Below are 26,495 nucleotides of genomic sequence, written 5' to 3' on the forward strand. Positions count from 1 at the left end.
TTCCAGTGATAATTTCTTCAAATATATTTTCCATTCCCTTATCTTTTTCTACTCCTTCTGGAATTCCTATTATGCGTAGATTGGCCCGCTTTATATTATCCCATAGGTCTCTTATATTGCTTTCCAGTTTTTTGATTCGGTTTTCTGTCTGTTGACCGGATTGAGTGATTTCCATTATTCCATCTTCCATATCACTGATTCGTTCTTCTGCATTATTCATTCTGGTTTTTACTGCCCTTAGTTCAGTCTGCATCTCTGCAAATGAATGTTCTAGTTTTTCTTGGCTCCTCCTTATATTTTCTAGTTCCTTTCTGAGGGTATCTGCATTACTGTTCATATCTTCTCTTAATTCCTTCAGTATTTTCACTATTTCTCTTTTGAACTCCAGGTCTGTCAGACTGCAGAGATCTGTTTCATTGTTGACTGTTTTAGGTGAGTTCTCCTGTTGGTTTGACTGGGGGTGGTTTCTCAGCTTTTTCATCTTGCTTGTTGTTTTCTTTCTCCTGAGGGAGTTGTACTCTCCGTTATCGGGCAGTGTTTGCCTTGTCACTGCCGTGGAATGTTTCCTGAGAGCTGGCGTTGTTGGTCAGTCTTTTTTTGGTCTGACTTTTCTGGAGTGTTGATGGGGCTAACAGGGTTTCTTTGAAGCAAAGGAGGACTTCCTGTGGGCAGACAGGACTGGGAGGTCCACACCACGATGGTAGCAGATTTCACTCGGTCAGGCAGAGCTTGCTCTGGTGTTTTTAGGCTGTGGGGTTCTTGCAGGGGGTTGGCGGTGTTGGGAAGCTGTTCCTCAGGAGTGCAGCGCCCCCTGGGGGCTGGAGCAGCTATCTGGGTCATTGAGAACCTAAGAGGCTCTTCCCTAGGGCAGCCCAACTCAGAAGGGTGACCTGAGAATGTAGGCAGATCTTTTCACAGTCTGGCCAGGCTTGTTGCAGCTTTTCTGGGCTGCAGGGGGTCCTGCCTGCAGCTGGCAGTCCTATGCAGCTGATCCGCTATAGCTCAGCACCCCCTGGGGGGCTTGGTGGCTAGCAGGGGCACTGAATACCCAAGAGGCTCCTCCCCAGGGCAGCCCGACTCAGAAAGACCATCTGAGAATTAGGCTGATCTTTTCCCCCGAGTAGGTGACTTTCCAGGGTGTGGGATCCCTTTCTCCTCCTCAGTTCTCCTTTCGGGAGCGCCCGTCCCCCTGGATTTACCTTCTCTCACTCTCCTCTTTTCTCCCGTTCTGCCCAGTAATGTCACGGACTTCTTGCTCTTATTGGAGTTTAGCGGGCCTGCTTGCTGTGGCGTAGGGGGTATTCTATGGGGACCCACTCCTTCTCTCCCCTCCCCAGCACGGGCACAGACCAGGCTCTTCTCCCAGGTTCCCTCTGATGCGGCTTTCCACTTCCCTGCCCCTAGAGTATTGCTCCCTTCCTCTGCGACTGCTTTGTTTTCTAGTCTCCCAGGCAGTCTCTGCCCCGTCAAACTTGACGGACTGGTTTCTAGACCTCCCAAGCAGTTTCCGCTCCGCCCTGCCCCCCCAGCCCTTTCTCGGGGACTAACCTTCGGAGCAGAGGACTCGGTGCCCAGCCCCCACCCAGGCGTCTCAATTTTTGGTGACTGTGCCCGTAGTTCAGATGGTCCGTTCGGTTCTTGATCAGCTTCTCAGTACTCCAACTTACTGCTACACTCTTCTCTGCATCTGGAGATTCCTCTGGTTCATTTGATCTTTCCCCCGAGTAGGTGACTTTCCAGGGTGTGGGATCCCTTTCTCCTCCTCAGTTCTCCTTTTGGGAGCACCCATCCCCCTGGATTCACCTTCTCTCACTCTCCTCTTTTCTCCCGTTCTGCCCAGTAATGTCACGGACTTCTTGCCCTTATTGGAGTTTAGGTTCTTCTGCCAGCGATTGGTTGCTGTTCTGTGCGAGTTATTTGTTCTGTAGATATGCTTTTTTTGTTGTATTTGTGGGAGAGGGTGAGCGTGTCCCCCTACTCTTCCACCATCTTGTCCGCAACCACAACTCAGTTCTGACATGCTCCATTCAGAGATTACATCGGATCCCACGGGTTCAGGACTCAGCCCTGCAAGACTGCCCTCCCTCACTTCTGACTCGAGTGACTGGCCCAAGTTGTTAGCTGTACTTCTGACCGGCTAACTCATTATAAATCTGATGTTCGCAAGATCCCCTCTAACTCAGGGCAACAATCACAAGTCCAGATTGTTACCTGACTGGCTATAAATGAAAGGCTCCCATTACCTCCTCTTTGGGTTTGATTCATTTGTAAAAACAACTCACAGAACTCAGAGAATCATTTTGCTTTCTAGATTGCTCATTTATTGGAAAAAGATACAACTCAGAAACAGCCAGGTGGAGGAGCTGCCCAGGGTAAGGTGTGGGAATGTCCACAGAACCTGCCTGCCCTCTCCAGAAACAGTCCCCCCAGCACCCCACCCACCCAGAATCTCTCTAGACCCATCTTTCCAGGGCTCATGGAGGTTTCCTTACATAGTCTATAGATTCAACTTCTGAGTTTTCTCCGTTCCCCAGAGGTAGGGGATTGGGTGCCTGCTGGGGAGCCAGACAACACACTGAAAGTCTCAACCCTAATCTCCTGGTTGGGTCTCTTGGCAACTAGTCCTCATCATCAGGCACAGTCCAAAAGTCACCTCATGAACATAACAAAAGACAACTCTATTGCTCTTTTCTCAGAACCTTTCAAGGGTCTTGGTAGTTCTGTGCCAGAAATGAGAGGAAGACAAAATATATATTCCTTACTATAAATGACAATATCACAGCAGGGCTCCAGCCTTTTGAAAGTGGACTCAGGAGTTCCCATTGTGGCTCAGCAGGTTAAAAACCTGACTAGTGTCCATGTGGATGCAGGTTCGATCCCTTGCTATGCTCGGTGGGTTGGGGATCCAGTGTTGCTGTGAGCTGTGTTGTAAGTCGCAAATGTGGCTTGGTCCCGCATTGCTGTGGCTGGCCACTATAGCTCCCATCAACCTCTAATCTGGGAACTTCCATGTGCCTCAGGTGCAGCCCTAAAAAGCAAAAAGAAAGAAAGTGGACCCAAGGATGGCTCACAGACAACACAGTTCCTGTAACAGTGTCACCGGTCAGCATGGAGGTTTCTGGATCCACTTGCAGGACCCCCCAAGCTAAAAGCAAGGCTGTGCAAAATTGTGTAACTTGTAAAATGGAGGATTCATTAGTTATCTGTGAATAATGAGCAAAGAAAAGGAAAATAAGAGAGGAAACAGAGATGAGAAAAGAGGAAAGGAAAAAGGGGGAGAGAAAACCTCATAAAGTAGAAACTGATTGAAGAGGTATAAAAGATGCAGATTTAATTTCCTTTTATTCAATTATTCATGCTTTCACCCCGCAAACATTCACTGGAAATCATTTGTGTTCCAGTCACCAGGCTGGGACACAAATTGCTGGAAACGCAATCTTCCTTCATGGCACTCCAGGCCTGGCTGAGGTGAACAACTGGCAGACAATTAGGACCGGAATGCTTAAGGGTTGGGACAGAGATAAGCATAAATGCTGTAAGAATCCAGGGAAGGAGCATTTAACCCAGCCAGGTCCATGGGTGATAAATCTAAGAACCCAGGCAGAGGGGGCCAGGGGAGGGTCCCAGCTGCATTGCAGCCCCACTGCATGCTCAGAGGGAAGCATGACAGAGCATATGACACTGGGGGTGGGGGGCAAAATTGCTTCTAGGATGAAGCAGATGGTGAAAAGGACTGTGAATGTCTGTGGGCAAGAACTAGGTCTTACTCATTGCAGCACTCCCACCTCCTAAGTTGTGATAGATATTCAGTATATTATATTGAATTAATTTCTCATAGAGAATTGCCTGCTTTGGGTACAATGCCTACTCAGGTTTTCTGAGAACGAGCATTATTTTTGGAGGCTTCTGTACCTGGCAGTAGGGTTCTAGATCTGGGCATACAGAATGTACTGCATCACCACCCCTCAATTGGTTTGACCCGTGGCCAACACAGTTGGCTGCACACACAGGAGCTGCTCCTCTCTGCTTGCTTCTAAGAAACCCCATTTGTGTCAAGTATGAGGCAGCAGTGTGCTGACAGAGCAAGCACTTGCCACTCTCCGCTGCCCATGGAACGGGCCTCTGTTCATCACCTCCAAGTCTTTCTCCCTTTCCTATGAGTGGTTTAGGGCTGAGTCTGAGACCAGACCTGGATAAGGAAACCTGAGTAGAAGTCTGCTAAGAGATGCCAGAAAAGATTTTTATCTGGTATTAAAAAGAAAAGAAAACATTAAAAACAAAAACAAAGTCAAAAAAACCCAAAAAACAAGAAAAACTCTCTCTTTCCTATTTTGGACATTGTGGTATGAAGGCATGACCCTGGGTCATTGGTGACATTGTTAAGCCACCAAGCCAACTGTGTGGAACCACCTACCCATAGACTCTCAGGTACATGACATAGTAAATATCCTTAATAAGGCTACTTTCAGTTGGGTAGTTTGTCATGAAGATGGAGAAAAGAAAATGTTACATCTCTAACTGCACCTCTTCCCAAGCATAAGTCTTTTTGTTCATTTGTTTTTTGTTTTTTCAGGACTGCACACTTGGCATATGGAAGTTCCCAGGCTAGGGGTCAAATCAGAGCTACAGCTGTCGGCCTACACCAGAGCTACAGCAATGCGGGATCCCAGGTGTGTCTGCGACCTACACCATAGCTCATGGCAACACAGGATCTCCAACCCGCTGAGTGAGGCCAGGGATAGAACCCGCATCCTCATGGGTACAAGTTAGATTCATTTTCCACTGAACCACAATGGGAACTCCTCAAGCATAAGTCTTAATAAACAGGAGAGAAAGTGATTTCACAAACTCTAGACCAAGCCCATCAAGAGATCCTGTCATTCCAGACACTAATGAAATGGATGGACCTAGACATTATCATATTAAGTGAGGTTAGTCAGACAGTGAAAGACAAACATCATATGATATCACCTATGCGTGGAATCTAAAAAAAAGGGGGGGATACAAATAAGTTATTTGGAAAACAGAAACAGACTCACAGACTGAAAAAGTTATGGTTACTAAAGGGGACAAGTTTTGGGGGATGGGAGGGATTGACAGGGGGTTTAGGATTGGCATATGCACACTGAGGTCTATGGAATGATTGGCCAACAGGGACCTGCTGTGCAGCACAGAGAGCTCTATCCAATAGTCTATGATAATCTATGTGGGAAAAGAATCTGAAAGGGAATGGATAACTGAATCACTTTGGTGTACAGAAGAAATTATCACAACATTGTAAATCAACTATACTTCAATAAAACTTAACCAAAAAAAGAAAGAAAATTTTACACCTCTGCTTCCCCTCTTCCCAAGCATGAGTCTTAATTAACAAGAAAGAAAAGTGATTTCACAAACTATAGGGCCAGCTCACCAAGAGAATCCTGCCATTCCATCGACAGTAAGAGACAGTATTGCCATACAGATGTTGAGTTCATAACGTTCTCACACTGCCCTGAGACAGAATGCATCAGCACAACATTGTTTTTCTTTAGGTAGGAATTATTGGTGTCAGTAGAGGGAGGAAAATGCACCACAAAATCTCGACTGGCATTAATTTATGCACTGCTATATTTACCGATAAATATTTTACACTATTTAGAAGAATAACAAAAAGCCGTTATCTCACCCACAGTAATAATAAATGAGCAATTAAAGAAGGCAGGATGCCACGTGCCTTGATTTTCCTTTAATGATCTTTTTAAATGAATCATGAGTAATCCCCTGTTGTTTAAGACTTTTCCTATAAAAAGTAGATCTGCAGAGCTTTCAGGGAGAGCCAGGCAGCTGGAAGAACAAACAGTGTCTTTCCCAGTCTAGGGGGTTTTGAACTACTATTTTCTCAAACACTGTTTTGAATTCATTGTTCCTTTGCTTTGAAACATGTTGCCTTTGACCTTCCTCCTCCTGACTCCACATGAAGGTATGTAAATATGACCCTTCACATCACTCAGCCACCTTTGGAGGCTTTTCTGCAGCCACTCCTCCCACTCCAGTCCCAAGCACACTGACTACTACACTGCACCAGTCACCATGCCTTAAGCCCATTATGGGTTCCTGTGCCTTCAAAGTTCTGCTCACATTGCTTCAACTGCTGGAGTATTATTTCTCCTCCCCCTTTCTTAGCCCATGTAACCTTCTCATATTTCAATTCCAAGCTCAAGTTCCCTTTTTTAAAGCCTTCCCAGCCAACCTGCCTTCTCCAAATTGCCCCATGTCTGCACATATTGGTGCCACACAACTCGAGGGGGTGCCATTCACAAGGACCACAGCATCATCAGTGCCCTCCAAAAGTGGTGTGACACAGTGGTCTAGGCTCTCCAAAACAGAATCATTTGCTCTAATTATCTGTTTTCCCATAACCCACTTTGTACATACCTTTATTAGAATTCTAACTAAACCCTGGTTATTTTCTTACCTCTCTGTTCTGTCTATTGCAGAGTAACAATCTCAATATCTAAGGGGTTAAAACAACAGTCTTTTTATTATGTCTCTTGATCTTGTGCATAGGGAATTTGGGCAGTGCTTAGCTAGGATATTCTACTTTCCATGGTATCAACTAAGGTCATTGGGTGGCACTCAGCTGACAAATGGGATGGCTGACTTGGAGAGTCTATGATATCTGACAATTCAACAGGGATGGTGTCACCTTGATAGGGTGAAGGGCTAGGATCACCATGGACTGTTGACCTGAATCCCTTCAAGCAGCCTTTTTAGCATGACAGTCATAAGGTACTTGAACTTCATACATGGCAGACCTAGCATTCCAAGGATGAAGTTGCGAGGGTTATTTTGACTTGACTTCAAAAGACCAACCATCACCTCTGCTGCATTTTTTTCTGTCAGTCAGTTTCCTAGTGACAGCCCAGATTCAAGTGGAGAGATATTGTCTCTATCTCTCAATTAGATAAATAGAAAAGAATTTGCAGCCATTTTTAATCTTCCATATTCCTTTTAGACTGTGAGCTCTTCTAGAGCAAGTGTTCTGTCTTGTTCCCCTTGGTACTTCCAGACACTAGCACAGGATCCTGCACAGAGTAGGCATTTGTTAAACTGTGGACTAGGATGGGATAGGATGGGATGGGGTGGAAGGAAATTTAATACACAATCTGCTGGAGACTTGCTACCATATCCTCTTTGATGACAGGATTTACCTCAAAGTATATTCCAGTGAGACCATTGTTACAGAAGTTTCTGAGGTACACAGCTCAATTTTTCTACCAATCCAGCAACTGATCAGGCATTTTTAGGATGCCTATCATGTGTCAAGCACTGTGTTAATGAATAGAAAACATGAGTATCAACCCAGACTCAAAGTGGAGGAAAAAGCAGCATCCTTTGCCACTCTCGGTTTTCTCAAGTGTAGGACCAATTTTACTCAACAGGGAGAAAAAGTCCATCCCTGACCCACTTTGTGTAACAGCCCTGAAATCACAAAAATGGAGCGCTATACTCTGCTACTCTATTCCCACGGATGGAAAGGACAAGCACATGAAATTTTAATTCTTGGTCTCTAAAGACTAAGACAGAATCTCTTCCAAAGTCATGAGCCAAGAGCGCAGGACACAGCTCATAGCCCAAGAAAATCATATTGCCAAAAATAAATTTGTTCTTCCAGTCATGCAGTTTGAACACTCACTAGAAAGGGTCCATTGGCTAAAGAAAAGACATTATTAAATTTGGAGTCGGCAATGAATGACAAAAGGGAGTACTAATCACAAACTTCAATTACTAAAACGGGTTATAACAATCAAAACAGTGACCAGCAGCTCTCTGTCTTCGCACAAGAGGAAACTGGCAGAAGCTGCGTCATCAGAAATTTAGTTTAGGTGGAAGGAAACAGTTCTCGTTAGGGTTAAAGTGGGTTCAAAAGAGAGAGGAGTTTTGAAAGAGTATAGACTGAAAATATCTGTGAAAGAAATGAAATAAGATTTGTTTCAATATGATGGAGGTTGGGGTGGAACTAGTGAGGCATATAAATGAGAAGTCTGCCATAATACTGAAGTTGGGTGATGTGGTTTTATAACACTACAAAACAAAATAAGCATTATAAATAAAGGAAAAAGTATGCAATGCTTTCCACCTTAGATGAACCTCGAGAAAGAACAATCCCACCAGGATCTTTCCTCAGAGTCCTTGACCCCAGATTTTAATAAATGTCCCAGGCACATATTGGGTCTTACAAAATTAATTGCTAAGAATGCCAATGTTCTTCTTCCTGAGTAAAAGGGTATTCATGGCCTAGCATGGGGTAAAGTTAGAATGTGATCCATTTTTTATTCATTTGGCAAATTATTGTTGAGCACTTACTATGTACCAGGCACTGGGTTACGTGCCAGGAGCACCACAAGCAGCATAAATATACACAGTCCCTGTCCTCATGACTCATTGGAGATGCAGATATTATCTACATAGTCACCCAAAGGAGAATAATAATGCAATGGAAGATAAGTGCCCAGTTTATTACATCATGTGACCATAAAATAAGGCTATTTGACATGAGTCAGAGAAGGATTCCTTTAAGAAGTAACACTTGGAATTCCTGCTGTGGTGCAGGGAGTTAATGACCTGGCTTGTCTCTGTGGCAGCCTGGTTCAATCCCTGGCCTGGTGCACTGGGTTAAGGATATGGAGTTACTGCAGCTGTGGCTTAGGTCATAGCTGGATCAGATACAATTCCTGGCCCAGGAATTTCCATAGTCTGTGGGTGCAACTGAAAAAGACAAAAATAAAAAAGAAGTAACACTTAAGCTGAGAGGTAAAGAATAAGCAAGCTTCAAGTAGGAGAATACCAGAGAGAAGAATGCCCAGGAAAAAACGGGCAAAAGAGAATAGTAGCATACAGAATCCTATGGCTGGTAGAAACATGGCAAAGATGACAGATATAAAGAAAGCCAGTGAGGCTGGGATAGAGAAAGGGAGAGGATGTGTAAGGGATGTACTTTTAACTCAGACATATGTTGGTTACCATAGCCTCTGTACGATTTAATTTCTTCCCCATAATATTGGACTAATTATTGTACCTAGCTCCTGGGTACAATTAGGTTGGAAATACAATAATGCAGATAAAACAATTAGGTCTCTGACTCTGTTATAATAAATATTGTGCTAAATAAATATGGCCATAACCATGCCTAACACAAGGGGAATGATCAAAAAACAGATCTGAAAAGCCTTAGAAATGCATCTTCCTGAATCAACTTTCACCTGTATCACAACGTTCCCAATTTAACAGAATACTCTGAAGGAGGAGGGAACCATAAACAAAGCATAGGAAAATGATGAGGTTATGTCTTCTGGGTGGAAACAATTTGGAATCCTGTGTGCTTTGTCAATGTCTAGCACACTTGTGTCACTGGGTAAATACTGAAGACTCCGAGTCATAATAATAATGACAGCAATCAACATCATCACATCCTTAAAATACTCTCTGATTTCTTTTCGATGACACTCATTGGAAAGCGCACTCTGTCTCTATTTCTAGGAAGGCCATGAAGTCTCTCCAAAGCACAGTTGACAAATTACAGCACAAAACTTTCAGGTTAGAATTAAGGATTACTGAAAAGAAGTGCCAAACAGTGTTCAGCTTTTCTGAATGGATTCCAAACACGACAAGTAAATAACACGTCCAGGTGCCTGCCACCCAAGGCTCAGTACCAATGTCGAGGAAGTGAGTTGCTGCCTTCCTGTTTAATCAGCAGCTGCCTTTCATCACCTTGATGCTCTCTGAATCCATCAACCTCCAAAACACACAAGAAAAATTGGAAGCACCCATGTAGGGAGGCTTAATCCTGCCTTGGCAAGGCCACTGAACCGAGCATTTTCCAGAAACACTGAGAAGATGCTCCTTTCCAGGTGATCCACCCAAGTCATAAACAGCTGGTCTAAAGCACAATCATGAAGCAAAAAACATTGGACTTTACTGTCTTCTATTTCAGAGGCCCTGCCATCTCATGGCCTTGCTGCAGCACTTGGGTATTCTCTAAACTGGTAAGTAATGGCCTTCCCCACCCACTCTGAAAAGCTGCTTCTCAGAGATATTCTGTACAGCCTGAGAGTTAAAAATTAGGCATAAAATTATGAATGGGCATTCCACAAAGCCCATAATACTATACTGTTACCATGGAGTGCCCATTTGGCTTCAGATATCACTTACTGCTTAACCCTGAAAACCATCATGCAATTTTGATCTTTATTCTGACTGTACTGATGAGGAGGCTGACGCCAAAAGAAAAGGAATAATTTACTTAAGAGCAAGAGTAGCTTTTCTTCATATTTTCTGGGTTGAGTTTTGAATGCTAGCAAGTTTGAAAAAGAAATTTTGGACACTCTCAAGTAACTATATTAATATTTATTTGGTGAAAACTCTCTGATTCTAGAAAAGAAATGGACAGTTTTAAATTTTTTTTTTTAATTTTCGTCTTTTTTTTGCCTTTTCTAGGGCCGCTCCCGTGGCATATGGAGGTTCCCAGGCTAGGGGTCGAATCAGAGCTGTAGCCACCAACCTACGCCAGAGCCACAGCAATGTGGGATCCGAGCCGCATCTGCGAACTACACCACAGTTCACGGCAACGCCGGATCCTTAACCCACTGAGCAAGGCCAGGGATCAAACCCGCAACCTCATGGTTCCTAGTCGGATTCGTTAACCACTGAGCCACAACAGGAACTCCGAAATCGACAATTTTAAAACATGTCTGCAGATGCTTTATCTTATGTATCACCAAGAGGTGGAATCTGTGGCCCATAGTCTTGAATCTTGGCCAGGTGACCCTCATTACCAAATAGACTGCAGTGGAAGTGAAATTGCTTAACTTCCAAGGCCAGGCCATAATTCATATCTAGGCCACTGGGATCTTCGCATCTGGAGCCTTGACCTACCGTGTGAATTTACTGCCCACCCTAAGAAATCCCAGACAATGTGGAAGGACCCACATGGTGACTGGTAGATAGTAAACAGCCTCGATTAAGTTCTCAGCTCAGCTGGGATCACTCAGCATCTGCTTTGAATCATAAGAGCAAGAAATCTTATATGCCCAGATGAGTTGAACCTTCAGATAATTGCGGCCCTGGTCAACTTCCAATTAAACACACAAGAGACCCCAAGCAAGAGCTACTCTGCTGAGTCCTTTCCAAACTGTGAGCAAAATAAATGTTTAAGCCACTGAGACTGGGATAATTTGCTACATGACAATAGTAACTGAAATGCAAACCAATCTCAAAAGCAGATCAATAAAAAGCACTGAAAATTTCATTTCTAAAAAACTGAATTTGGAATGCATGGCAGTTAAAAAACAAATAAACAAACAAGGATCTGAACCAACCATTTACACTGCAAAATATTACAGAGATTTTTCCAAGCTTCTTTTATAGATTTCTTACAAATGACATGGTAGAGAACAGACAAAAGATCAGACTTGGAGGCGGTAAACCTAGTTCTAATGCAATTTTTCCATTGACTTTAGATAAAGCAGTTACCTTCTGTGGCCTTTACTTGTTTTCCTCATGCTTCAACTAAGTGAATAAGAAGAGATGATTTCTCAGGTTCCTTCCAAGTTTATGACCCTGTGGCATTCAGTGATGTCAGACTGAGGTGAAGAGAAGACCCTCGTGCTAAGAGGTCAGTTGTCTAATTTTGGTATTGAGGGCCAAGAGCGACTGCTTAAAGGTGGTTCAGACTCTGAAAATGAGGGATGAGAGAGAGATGGTATCTGTTCATTGCCTGGAAATACACCCAAGAATCTCAGAAGACAGATGGACCCTTGGAGATCTAGGATAGGGTATGATGCTCTTATAAAGACATCCCCCAGGATCCAGAATAAACCAGAGAGGCATGTAAAAGAGGCCAGTGTTAACTTCAGGTCAATGAACCCTGCACTTGCCCCCACAACCCAAACTCTCCTTACCTTTGTTTACTGGAGATAGCACTATGACAGAACAATGTAAATCAACTATAATAAAAAAAATTAGGGAGTCCCCATTGTGGTGCAGTGGAAACAAATCTGACTAGTGTCCCTGAGGATGTAGGTTCAATCTCTGGCCTTGCTCAGTGGGTTAAGGATCCAGAGTTGCTGTGAGCCATGGTGTAGCTCAGCCACAGCTCAGATCCCACGTTACTGTAGCTGGGGCTCCAATTTGACCCCTAGCCTAGGAACTTCCTTATGTCACAAGTGAGGCCCTAAAAAGCAAATAAATAAATATAAAATGAAATAATAGAAAAGAACAGCTCTACATTTTGCATTTTTTCCAGGAAGGAGGAATTCTTTACTTTCAATTGACAGATGTTGACCAGTAACTCTGAGGCCTAAAGATATCTCAGCATTCATCATCCAGCTTCACTGTTTTCTATGAATACCTTTCTGTCCACATTACCCACTCTCTCACAAAACCTTCTGCTCTGCCAACAGTCTTCTCAGAATGATCTGGCATTGATCGGGCACCTTAGTAGTGCTGATGTTTGGGGCTAGATAATTATTTATTGAGGTGGGTGGGGAGATGCTCTCTTGTGCTTTGGAGGAGTTTAGCAATATCTCTGGTTTCTAGCCAATGGATGCCAGTGTGTAGCCCACCCTACTGCCCAGCTGTGACAACCAGAAATGTCTACAACACTGCCAAGTTCAGAGCTGGCACTGGTCAAGAACCACTGTACTATGCATTAATGACTAATTTTTATATAACATCATATTCCTCCTAGTGTATTTAATAATGACATAAACCAAAGGAATAAAGCTTTCCTGTTTCAGGGATCAGTGAAAAGCCAAGTGTGAGAGGTATTTCTTCCATCTGGATCTTTTTGGTCATCCCACACATTACTTCTCCCAGACCACTGTCTACTTTCTTCTTTCATTCAAATCCAGCACTAGATTTTTTGGACCAGACATATGATCAATCAGATTCATACACACACATACTTGCCCACACGCAAACTTTCAAATAGCAAAGTATTTTAATTTAGCAGATTTCACTCTGTTTTTAATTCTGCCAACTACTCAACTGCTTGAGAGTGAACCAACAACCAAGAATGAAAATAAGGATGTGGTTTTGGTCTAGCTTGAGAATATCCCATCTATTTTTTGAATGGAGTGATTGATTCTGTTATATTGAAAGAGCACCTCCAGGAACATTCCAGAAGGTAAAGACTAAGATTTCTTCTTTGCTGTATTTCCAATATTCTTCTTGATGTGCCCATGACTGTCTCAGTTATTGAAAGCACTGAGCTAACATAACTGGAGGATAGGTATGGAGTAGCCACACCATGTCAGAGAGATAGCTGTAGACAAACCAGTAATGTCCTAGTTCTCAGTCCACAAAGTGTTTGCTTAACTAGCTTTGGTAATAGTAAGATGAGTAGACCTAATGGTTATATGCCCCAGTTCCTGCCATCCTGCTGCATAAGTATCGACTGCTTCCCCAGCTCCAGGAAATGAGCTCTTTTAACTTAGATAAGAAAAAGGCATATGGAGGAGTTAGCATGAACTACCTAGAAATGCCCTGCCTCCATTTATAAAATAAGGCCCAAACACTATAAGGCTGGCTTGTGTGTGGGGATGGGGTTAGGGGAAACCCACATGGACCATTGCAACTCAGAGATTAACTCTCTGCTCCTGGGCATTTATATTCCTCCAAAGCTGTGAGAATAGCAAGTTACAGAATCAGGAGATAAACTGCACATGACTCCAGATGTTGTGTTAAAAGGAGAGGAAAGCAGGTTTGATAGATGGCTAGGTTGTTTCTGACTATATAGTATAGTTTCCTCATCTTCCACTTAGGGTTTCCAAGAGGTATGATCTCCCAACATGCCATTGGCTGGCCTCCTGCTGGCAGATGACATCTTTTCCTTGCCACCTGGGGTCACCCTCCATTATGCTGAGACTCGCTAAACTATAAGCCAAAGTGGGCGAGATCAGGAGACACTGGAGTTACCATCCTGCATTTGAGGCAATTTTCCAAGTTCTCATTTCCTGTATGAAGACCCGCCTCATTCAAGAAAAATTTACTCTGGTATCAAGTACACCCTTGGGGAAGTACCAAAACTTCAAGCTCAATAACAAGCACATTGTTACATAAGAAGAAAACACAAACTGCAAGAATGATTTGGTATATAATACATCCTAGAGCCAAGGTTGAAAACACAAAGCCTCTAAACTTCTGGATGAGCTACCTCTTAAAAAGTAGTCATCAACAGCTAAGGGCAAAAATACCCAGGAATGAACATTAAGAATCCCAGTAGTTCTTTCCTTATTTGAAGGCCAGAATATCGGTGAGCACCTTAGAAATTACTTGTCAATACTCAGTTTTAAGGTTCTGTGAAAAGCAATTATTCATGCTGTCTGAATAGCATCTCATGAGGCACATTTCAGAGGTATTTCAAACCCAGCCACAAGCCTTTTGGACCAGAAGGCCCATACCAAATACCTCTGGAGGAACCTCAACTGTGACCTCCATGCTGTTGATTCTCATCTTCAAAGCAAAATGCTTCCAACCAAATATACCCAGGAATCTCAGTGCTATGTGGGCAGCTGTGTTGGGAATTAGTTATAAGATTTGTTGTATTAATTATAATCACAATGCAACTGCTAAACAAAAAACAACAGTCTGGAAATTAATTAGGCAACCTATTTATCTTTCCAAATACTTTATAGCTTCATTTCCAGGACACCCAAAGACCAAACACTTAGTTAAGAACATAATTTTCATCTGTATCTCTATTACAATTCCTGTTGATCTCTTCTTTGGTGAATAAAGGTGTTCAAAATTTAATCATCACTAGGTAACTTGGGCAGGCGAGCCTATTTTATAAACCACCTTCCTAGAAAAGGCTGATTCCTCACCAATAGGAACTTCTGTTTAATGCATTGTTAAATTCACACAGACTCTACCATCTATTTGTGGAATATCCTGGATGCCTCTCTGGAAATGTGAAATCCCACACTGAAGACATACAGACCCACTGATGTCACCCTAGAACTCTACCAGGAACATTGTGCTGACTTGAAGGACATTCCTCTTGGTTGTTGATGATTTCACTGTGGATTTTTTGAGCACTTAATCTTTATTTCATGAAGTAGAGGGAGCAGGTGGGAGAGAGAGAGTTAAAGATGATGTGGAATACAAAATAATGGTTTATTTTTTCACAGCTCATGTCCAAGAAACCAGAAGTTTCCAGAAAAACAATGTTAGTCAGCTGGGTTATAAAATTGATGGGAGCTGAGAGGTTAAACAAGTGGAGAAGTTAAGAAGAAAAAAAAAAAAAAAGAGCTTCAAAGGGTAGTAGTGATAGCTCCTCTACCAAGGCTTCAAGGGTCAGAGATTGTAATGGTATGGTGGGGAGAAAAGAGTCTATCAAAAGATTCAGCAACCAAGCCCTGAATGTTTGGCAAGTAGCCAGTTAAGTCACAATTTTAATAGTCCGGAAAAGAGTCTGCAGCTGTGTAGGATCACATAACCCATAAAGAGGACATCAGGCAACTCTCCTCTAATTACCAGGGCTGAATTCCAACAACTAAGGAGACACTCAGTAAGCTCTCAGTTAAATGCTCCCACTTAAGGGGGACAAATCTGTTTGAATTTGCCTTTCTGGAATTCAACTTTCTGCTGAACTATCAAATAAATATCTGAGAATCTGAGAGACATGAATGAATCTGAGAGACACTGCTGGCACATGAGTACTCAGAGATGTGGTGGCAATTCCCTGGGTAGGGTGAAGAGGGATGAAATGAAGTTTACTGATTGAAGCTCACCAAGAATTACATTCACCAAGTTGTGACTGGCCTCATAAGCAATAAGTTGACAAAATGTCCTCTGATCTGTTCTTTCATATACCCTTTCAATCAACTGTTTATTAAAATTATTTTATATGCCTTAATACACTAAGATATAGGAGTTCCTGTCGTGGCTCAGTGGTTAACAAATCCGACCAGGATCCATGAGGATGTGGGTTTGATCCCTGGCCTGACTCAGCTGGTTAAGGATCTGGCATTGCTGTGAGCTATGATGTAGGTCACAGATGGAGCTTGGATCCCACGTTGCCATAGCTGTGGTGTAGGCTGGCAGCTATAGCTCCGATTCAACCCCTAGCCTAGGGACTTCCATGTGCCGCAGGTGTGGCCCTGAAAAGCAAAAATAAATAAATAAATAAAATTAAAATAAGTAAAACAACACACCAAGCTATGGATGAGGAAGTTTCAAAGAATGCCACCAGTATGGCAGTTCTCAACCCATCTTCAAAACAAGCCCAAAATGATACATAAATACTGACATGTTATCTAGTCCATACTGAATTTAATATATGAGAATGATAAACAGGAGTTTAGAGAAAGGTATGTGAGAAGAGGGGGAAACTAACTGCCAGAATCTTCATTATGAAAACAAAATGAATAGAGATGTACAATGAGGAAGACGGAAATTCTTTCTAAATCAAGGCAACCAGTTATTTTGGTTAGCCACATCTATCCCAATTTTAGCATCAAAACATCTTCTAAAAACCTTATGAATTGATTCTGTCTCTGACTTAAGTTTTGACTTTCATTTTCTTGAACAATGTCAACCAATAATGTGAATAAAGCACCAGATTTGCCATGATTGAAAATCAGTTTTTCTTTCTCATCATGAAGATATGAATTAGCTAGATGAGCAAAATCAGGGAGCCTTCAATCAGTCAGTTTCTATAAAGATATTGTTGCACATTGGAGGGATGTTTCATCAATTTAGTTCTAAAGTTTCTTTTATTCATTTCTCCACAAAATAAAACCCATCATTTTAACAACAACCAGTTTTACACACATTGACCAAGGGTAATTATAATTGTGTCATGCTGTTTTCTACCAACTATTGTAAGTTTATACATAATTAGGTTAAGCATCATGTCCTTCTTCTGTTTTTCAGTCTCCATGGTCAACTGTCAAGCATTAGATGCTGAACAATCACTCTCAGCTTTTACCCTTAAGAAATTCAATTAAAAAGTTAGTGTTTGAGACAGGATTAAGATGGCAGAATAGGAGTTTCCATTGTGGCTCAATGGAAAAGAATCTGACTAGCATCCATGAAGATGCAGGTTCGATGCCTGGCCTTGCTCAGTGGGTTAAGGATACTGCATTTCCATGAGCTGTGGTATAGGTCACAGATGAGGCTTGGATCCCCACGTTGCTGTGGCTGTGGTGTAGGCCAGTGTCTACAGCTCTGATTGGACCCCTAGCCTCGGAACCTCCATATGCTGCTGGTGTGGCCGTAAAAAATATTTTTTAAAAAATGGCAGAATAGAAGGACTGCAGCTCATCTTATATCATAAAAACAAAAAAATTACAACCAAACGCTAAAAAACCTTCAACCAAATGGATTGGGAACTTTCAAAAAGATATCCTAACCCAGAAGACAAAGAGGAGGTCACATCAAGAGGTAGAAAGGGTGGTTATGCAATATAAGCAATCCCATACATGCTGCGTTGGAAGCCCACAAACTGGAAAGTAACTTTATCACAGAGACTTTCCTACAGGAGTGAGAGTTCTGAGCCCCCACATCAAGTCCACATGCCTAGGGATCTGGCATTGGGAGAAAGATTCCCCTGGAGCATCTGCTATTCAAGGCCAGTGGGGCTGGTGTGCAAGAGCTCCATGGGACTGGGAGAAATGTAGACCCAATTCTTGAAAGGCACACACAGGCTTTCATGTGCACTGGGTCCCAAAGCAAAGCAGAGGCTCCATAGGAATTCAGGTCAGACCTTACTGAAGTCCTTGGAAGATCTCCTGGGAAAACAGGGGGTGACTGTGGCTCATTGTGGGGGAAGGACATGGGAGGCAAAGCTCTCGGGGATATTCATCAGCATGGGTTTCTCTGGAGGTGGCCATGTTGGGAAAATCTGGCCCCATACATCAGTGCTGAGAAGCCCCAAGTCAAACAATAATCTGGGTGGGAATACAGCCCCACCCATCAGTAAACAGGCTGCCTAAAGACCCCCCAGCACACAGCCACATCTAATCTTACCCAGAAATAAAGCCATACCCATCAGAGGGAGAGGAATCAGCCCCATCTCCCGATGGGAAGGCACCAGTTCCTCCCATGAGGAAGCCTACAGCAAGCCCCATTACCAAATTTAGCCACAAGGGGGGCAGACATCAGAAGTAATAGAGGCTACAACTCTACTATCTGCAAAAAGGACACGATACCAAAACCTACAAAAATGAAAAGGTAGAGGACTATAGTTCAGATAGGGAAGAAATAAAAAAACTCAAGAAAAACAGATAAGTAATCTAGAGATTATCAGCCTCCAGGAAAAAGACTTTACACTGATGATGCTGAAGAAGGTGAAGAACATTGCAAATAAACTGGAGGCAAAGATGGATAATTTACAGGAAACACTGAGCAAAGAAATATAAGCTTTAAAACTTAAGCAAGCCGAGATGCAAAATACAATAACTGAAATAAAAAATTCATTAGAAGCAACCAACAGCAGAATACAGGAGGCAGAACAAATAAGCGAGGGGGAGGACGTACTAGTCGAAATCACAGATACGGAACAGAAAAGATAAAAAAGATTGAAAACAAATGAAGAGAGTCTCAGACAATTCTGGGACAACATTAAAACACCAATATCCATATTATAGGGGTGCCAGGAGAAAGAGAAAGGGACAGAAAAAATATTCAGAGATAATAGCCAAAAACTTCCCAAACATGGGAAAGGAGCCCCTCACTCAAATCCAGAAAACACAATGAGTACCATATAAAATAAACCCAAGAAGGAACACACCAAGACAGATATTAACCAAACTGACCAAAATTAAAGACAAAGAGAAAATACTGAAAGCAGCTAGGGGGAAAAAAAATAACATATAAGGGAACCCCAATAAAGTTGTCGGCAGATTTTTCAGCAAAAACACTGCAGGCCAGAAAGGAGTGGCATGATATACTTTACGTGATGAAAGGAAAAAAGCTCCAACCAAGATTACTTTACCCAGCAAGGCTCTCACTCAGATTTGAAGAAGAAATGGAAAGCTTTACAGATAAGCAAAAGCTGAGAATTCAGCACCACTAAACCAGCTTTACAACAAATACTAAAGGAACTTCTCTGGGCAGAAAAGAAAAGGCCAAAATACCACAAATGACAAGTCTCATGAGTAAAGGCATATAGATAGTAAAGATAGGAAATCATCCATGCACAATATGCTACCAAAATAAGAAAACAGGGAAAGAGAAGAGTACAAATGCAGGACACTGGATATGCCCATGTAATTAAGAGACAAACAACTTAAAACAATCTCGTATATATACAGACTCTTATATCAAAACTTCAGAATAACTGCAAACCAAAAATCTACAACTGATAAACAAATAAGAAAAATCAACCCAAATACAACACTAAAGATAGTCATCAAACCAGAAGAGGAGAGAACAAGAGAAGAAGGAAAGAAAAAAGAGCAACAAAAACAAATCCAAAGCAATTAATAAAATGGCAATAAGAACATACATATCAATAATTACCTGAAATGTTAATGGACTAAACGCCCCAACCAAAAGACATAGACTGGCTGAATGCATCAAAAACAAGACCCATATATATGCTGTCTTCCAGAGACCCACTTCACTTCTAGGCACACATACAAATTGAAAGTGAGAGGATGGAAGGAAATATTTCAGGCAAATGCAGATCAAAAGAAAGCTGGAGGAGCAATACTCATATCAGACAAAATAAACCTTAAAATGAAGAACATCTTAAGGGACAGATAAGGTCATTACCTAATGATCAAAGGATCAATCCAAGAAGAAGATATAACAATTGTAAATATCTACACACCCGACATAGGTTCACTACAATATATGAGGCAACTGCTAACAACCTTAGAAGGACAAATCAACAATAGCACAATCATAGTGGGATACTTTAACACCCCACTTATAGCAATGGACAGATCAACCAGACAGAAAATCAATAAGGAATCACAGGCCCTGAATGAAGCATTAGACCAGATGGACTTAAGAGATATTTATAGGACATTCCGTCCAAAAGCAACAGAATACACATTCTTCTCAAGTGCACATGGAACATTCTCTAAGATTGATCACCTCCTGGGCTACAAATCCAACCTCAGTAACTTTAAGAAAATTGAAATCATATCAAGCATCTTTTCCGACCACAACGCTACACGACTAGAAATCAACAGCAAGAAAAATACTGCAAGAAACACAAACATGTGGAGACTAAACAACACGCTACTAAACTACCAATGGATCACTAAAGAAATCAAAGAGGAAAGGAAAAATACCTAGAAGCAAATGACAATGAAGATATGACACTCCAAAACCTATGGGATGCAGCAAAAGCCATTCTAAGAGGAAAGTTCATAGCAATACAAGCCCACCTCACGAAACAAGAAAAAGCTCAAATAAACAAGCTAACTTTACATCTAAAGCAGCTCAAGAGAGAAGAACAGACAAGACCTCAAGTTAGTAGAAGAAATCATAAAGCTCAGAGCAGAAATCAATGAAATAGAAACAAAGAAAACCATAGAAAAGATCAATGAAATGAAAAGCTGGTTCTTTGACAGGATCAGCAAAATGGATAAACCCTTAGCCAGATTTATCAGGAAAAAAAGAGAGAGGACTCAAATCAATAAAATTAGAAATGAAAAAGGAGAAGTTACAATGGACATCACAGAAACACAAAGGATTATAAGAGAGTACTATATGCAACTATATGCCAATAAAATGGAAAACCTAGAAGAAATGGACAAATTCTTAGAAAAGTACAATCTCCCAAGACTAAACCAAGATGGAAATAGAGAAGATGAATGGACCAATCACAAGCACTGAAATTGAAACTGTGATTAAAAAACTTCCAACAAACAAAAGTCTAGGACCAGATGGCTTCACAGGCGAATTCTATCAAACATTTAGAGAAGAGCTAACACCATTCCTTCTGAAACTATTCCAAAGCATTGCAGAGGAAGGTACACATTCTATGAAGCCACACATTCTCATATACATTCTATAAAGCCACCCTCACCCAGATACCAAAACCAGACAAAGATACCACACAAAAATAATGTACAGGCCAATTTCACTGACAAACATAGATGCAAAAATCCTGAACAAAATACTAGCAAATCGCATCTGACAATACATTAAAAGGATTGTACATCATGATCAGGTAGGATTTATCCCAGGGATGCAAGGATTCTTCAATATCTGCAAGTCAATCAGTGTGATATACCACATTAACAACTGAAGAATAAAAACCATACGATCCCCTCAATAGAGGCAGAAAAAGCCTTTGACAAAATCCAATATCCATTTCTGATAAAAACCCTTTAGAAAGTGGGCATAGCGGGAACCTACCTCATCATAATAAAGTCCATATATGACAAACCCACAGTGAATATCATTTTCAATGTTGAAAAGCTGAAAGATTTCCCATTGTGATCAGAAACAAGACAAGGATGTCTGCTCTTGCCACTGCTATTCAACATAGTTTTAGAAGTCCTAACCACAGCAATCAGAGTAGAAAAAAATAAATAAATAAAAGGAATCCACCCAAATTGGAAAGGAAGAAGTAAAACTGTCACTCTTTGCAGATGACATGATACTATACCTAGAGAATCCTAAACACTACCAGAAAACTGGTAGAGCTCATCAATGAACTTGGCAAAGTCACAGGATACAAAATGGATACATAGAAACCAGTTGCATTTCTATATACTAAATACAAAAGATCAGAAAGAGAAATTAGGGAAATAATCCCATTTACTATCGCATGAAAAAGAATAAAATACTTAGGAATAAACCTACCTAAACAGACAAAAGACCTGTACTCTGAAAACTATAAGACATCGATGAAAGAATTCAAAGATGACACAAACAGATGGAAAGACATACCATGTTCTTAGACTGGAAGAGTCAATATTATCAAGAGGACTATACTACTCAAGGCCATCTACAGATTCAATGCAATCCATCTCAAGTTACCAAGGACATTTTTCACAGAAACTAGAACAAAATATTGTAAAGTTAGTTTGGTTTTTTTGGTTGTTGCTGGTGTTTTGTTTTGTTTTTTTGTTTTGTTTTTTGAGGGCCTCACTGGGGTAATGGAGGTTCCCAGGCTAGGGGTCTAATCAGAGCTGTAGCCACTGGCCTATGCCACAGACACAACAATGCTAGATCCAAGCCACATCTGCGACCTACACAACAGCTCGTGGCAATTCTGGATCCTTAACCACTGAGTGAGGCTACAACCTCATGGTTCCTAGTCAGATTCACTTCCACTGTGCCATGACATGAACTCTGTAAAGTTTGTTTGGAAGCACAAAAGACCCAGAATAGCCAAAGCCATCCTGAGAAAGAAAAATGGAGCTGGAGGAATCAGGCTCCCTGACTTCAGACTGTACTACAAAGCTACAGTCATCAAAACCTTATGGTACTGGCACGAAGACAGACATATAGATCAGTGGAACAAGGTAGAAAGCCCAGAATTAAACCCAAATATCTACAGTCAACTGATCAACAACAAAGGAGGCAGGAACAGCCCCTTCAATAAGTGGTGCTGGGAAAACTGGACAGCCACATGGAAAAGAGTGAAATTAGAACACTCCCTAACACCATACACAAAAATAAACTCAAAATGGATTAAAGACCTAAACATATGACTAGATACTATAAAACTCTTAGAGGAAAACATAGGCCAAACACTCTACAACATAAATGACAGCAACATCTTCTCGGATCCACCTCCTAAAGTAATGATGATAAAAACAAAAATAAACAAATGGGACTTAATTAAACTTAAAAGTTTCTGCACAGCAAAGGAAACCCTAAACTAAACGAAAAGACAACCCACAGAATGGGAGAAAATCTTTGCAAATGAAGCAATGACAAGAGATTAATCTCCAAAATTTATAAACACCTTCTGCAGCTCAATACCAAAAAAACAAACAACCCCATCCAAAAATGGGCAGAAGATCTAGGCAGACAATTCTCCAAAGAAGACATACAGATGACCAAGAAAAAACACATGAAAAGATGTTCAACATCACTCATCATTACAGAAATGCAAATCAAAACCACTATGAGGTACTACCTTACACCAGTCAGAATGGCCATCATCTAAAAGTTTACAAACAATAAGTGCTGGAGAGGGTGTGGAGAAAAAGGAACCGTATTACACTGTTGGTGGGATTGTAAATTGGTGCAACCATTGTGGAAAACAGTATGGAGATGCCTCATAATCTAAAAATAGAACTACTATTTGATCTAGCAACCCCACTCCTGGGCATCTATCCAGAGAAAACCATGACTTGCAAAGACGCATGTACTCTGATGTTCATTGCAGCACTATTTTCAATAGCCAAGACATGGAAACAATCTAAATGCCCATCAACAGAGGAGTGTATCAAGAAGATGTGGTACATATACACAATGGAATATTACTCATCCATTAAAAGGAAAGAAATAATGGCATTTGCAGGAACATGGATGGACCCAGAAATTATCATGCTAGGTGAAGTCAGTCAGACAATGAGATACCAACATCAAATGCTATCACTTACAGGGGAAATCTAAAAAAAGGACACAATGAACTTCTTTGCAGAACAGATACTGACTCTCAGACATTGAAAAACTTATGGTTTCCAAATGAGCCAGGTTGGGGGATGGGAGGATGCACTGAGTGTTCGCGATGGAAATGCTATAAAATTTGGTTGTGATGATCATTGTGCCACTATAAATGTAATAAAATTCAATGAATAATTTTAAAAAATGAAACCATAGGAGATGCCTCAAGGGGAATATGATCCAATTATCTTCTAGTTCAAAATAGCAGCATGATGGTTCACTCAAGAAAGAAAATGATTCTGGAATTTAAAAAAAACAGTTACAGTTTGAGCCATATGTTTAGAAATGCAGTCACCCCTTGTGAAGAATATACTGATTTTCTTAAAACCATCAGATGGTTCAGTATCAGATGAAGGACCAAGTCCCCTAATGAAATAGCACAGAGGAAAAAAAAAAAAACTTGGAAATTTTTAATAAAACGTTTTAATTTAGCATAGTTTTAAATTGGCAGAAATATTGCAAAGTTACCCATCACCTTTCTTCCCCATTGCTTACATCTTATAATAGCATGGTACCTTTGTCAAGACTAAGACACTGACAGTAGTGCATTATTATTAAGTAAACTCTAGACTATCTTGGATTTTGACGATTCTTCCACTAATGTCTTCATTCTGTACTAGGTTCTCAACTAGAGAGAGTATCACATTGCATTTCAAGGTCATATCTAGTCTCTTCTGGTCTGTGACAGTTTCTCAGTCTTTCCTTTTTTCCCATGACCTTGACAGTCTTGAGGAGTACTGAAAAGGTATCCTGTAGAATGGCCCCTCCAATTTGGGTTTGCTCAGTCTTTTCTCATCTCTGACCAGGTTTATGAGTCTTCAGAGGGAAGTGCCCTTACCGTTATATATTGAGTGCATAATACCCACATGATATCACTGATGACATCATCACTTGATTTAACACTGGGATAAAATGACTAGTTACTAGTGCTCCCTTTCTAATACTCTGTGTTTTGGAAGCAAGTCACTAAGTCTATTCTACACTGGAGCAGAAGGGGTGAAATTAAGCCCCATCTCTTGGAAGGGGGAGTATCTACAAGATTCTTTAAATTCTTGACACTGAGGGAGAAATACATTCAGGGCATTCAGCTTTCATGGGAGTATCTGCATTCTCTTTCATCCTATTTTTCATAATCACTGCCCATTACTTCCTTGGGACAGGACTTTCTGCAACACTCAATCTGTCAGTACCTCCCGTGACTATATCAGGAAATGGACAATATCATGTTGCTCCAATGACTGTTTTGCCATCAGCAGTGGATTCTCCTGGCTGAGAGGTGACATGTAAGGAACTTGGCGGCAGTTCCTTGGAGAGAGAGCTCTCATTCAAATGCAAATGCGTGCACTAATTAGGTATGATGGGTGGTAATTTTCCTACTTTCTTTTGCAAAGTAAATTGCTTTTTGAGTTGAAATGTTCTCTGACTTTCTTTCAAGTTGGACCTTGTATGAAAGTCCCCATTTTCAAAAAGCCAAATTTGTTTCATTTTATCCTATAACATATTTAATGCTAATTGTGCAATGACTACATTAGGAATCCCTAGACACACTATGAAACAAAAATTCCTCCACCAACATGGAAAGTGTCGGTCAGCCTAAGAATGTGTTCAAAGATTAGCCTGTGAAAGGCTGCCTTTGAGTTTTAAGCTGATCAAGACAGGGTGGCAGAAAACTATGTGTCCTGGCTCTCAATGCAGCAGACACTTAAAACAAGGGTTCCACTTGAAATCCATGAGAATTCTCCAAACAGATCAGACTTTCGGACTTTAGGAGTTCTTTAACCATGATATTAGAGAGACAGCAATAAGTGATGGCTTGAAGCTAGATCTTAATTCCCTGCTCAGGAATCGAACCTGGGCAACCTGGATGAAAGCCAGGAGTCCTAGTCACTAGATCAGGTAGAGGCTAAAAGCAGAGTCACCCTGATTCTTGCCCCCATTGAAAGCAGGAGTGCTTCAAGGAAACAAAGACTGTGAAAACAGGTACAAAGTTTATTGTTAGAAATACAGTACAACACGTGGGAGAGCACAAAGAGAAGCAGTCTATTTATCTTAGGCAGAAGCAAAGCAGTAACACACACCCAAAGGAGGAGTACAGGTGTGGGCATCCCCCTGAATGAGGAGCCCACGAGAGAGGTGAAAAACCACAGGTCGTTGTTTTCCTTTGGCCAATTATCTTATTTATCTCTCATACCTGATTGAACCCAAGGCCCTCCCCAGTATGCGTGCACATCTTTTGGCCAAGACGGATTCCAGAGCAAGGGCCTATGAGATGGTTAGCAGGACTTATTACGGCCTGGTGCCCCATCTGTGCATGTGTAGTTGGGTTCTCCCTGACCCCGAGGATGGGAAATATGTGATCTCTTGATTTTCTGCCCAAGCAGGACTTAGCCCCTCTCTACCCCTACCATAACCATTGTTTAAACTGTCCACAGAAGGTACAGTCCAGTTATTTACTTTGTCCTGCTGTTGTTTCTATCTCAAAGTATAAACAGGTGGCTTGTTGTAAATGGCTATCCTGAAGACTACCTGTCTCCTACCTCAAATGGGATAAACAGGTGGCTGTTTGTCAGTGTCTAGCCTAGAGCCAGTCTGTCACCTGCTTTAATCTGGCTATTATTAGATGAGAAATTTTCTCATGTTTAAAAGAAAAAAATCCAGAGATAGGGAACTATGTATCTCCCAATACAGCTTACACCATGGTTTGAAATTCTAATTTTAAAGAAGGTCATCCTTAGGCTTGGAGTATTTCTTTAGGATTTACATATCTCTTTAATCTCTATTTTTAAAAGAATGATTAATTTTTGTGTTCAAAATATCCCACAGCAATGTCTATTTGCATAGAAAAATATCTGGGGATGCAGATA

General features: G+C 41.3%; 1 protein-coding gene across 16 annotated transcripts in view; it reads right to left on the minus strand.

Moving 5' to 3' along the window:
• The window catches only part of AGBL1 (AGBL carboxypeptidase 1), a 1,231,135-nt gene that overhangs the window by 870,390 nt on the left and 334,250 nt on the right, over window positions 1-26,495 (minus strand). For 3 of the 16 annotated variants that reach the window (XM_084983069.1, XM_084983074.1, XM_084983122.1), the window contains exon 2: window positions 11,515-11,716. The exons of the other annotated variants lie outside the window; for them this stretch is intronic. The gene's annotated coding sequence lies outside the window, so the exon portion shown is untranslated. The remainder of the gene's footprint in view (window positions 1-11,514; window positions 11,717-26,495) is intronic. 16 annotated transcript variants of the gene reach the window in all.

The sequence above is a fragment of the Sus scrofa genome, chromosome 1 (assembly GCF_054392235.1).
Source record: "Sus scrofa isolate SSC_HxYL_T2T_F1_AM1 chromosome 1, Sscrofa_HxYL_maternal_Yorkshire_Landrace_v2.0, whole genome shotgun sequence".
NCBI classification, from domain to species: Eukaryota; Metazoa; Chordata; class Mammalia; order Artiodactyla; family Suidae; genus Sus; species Sus scrofa.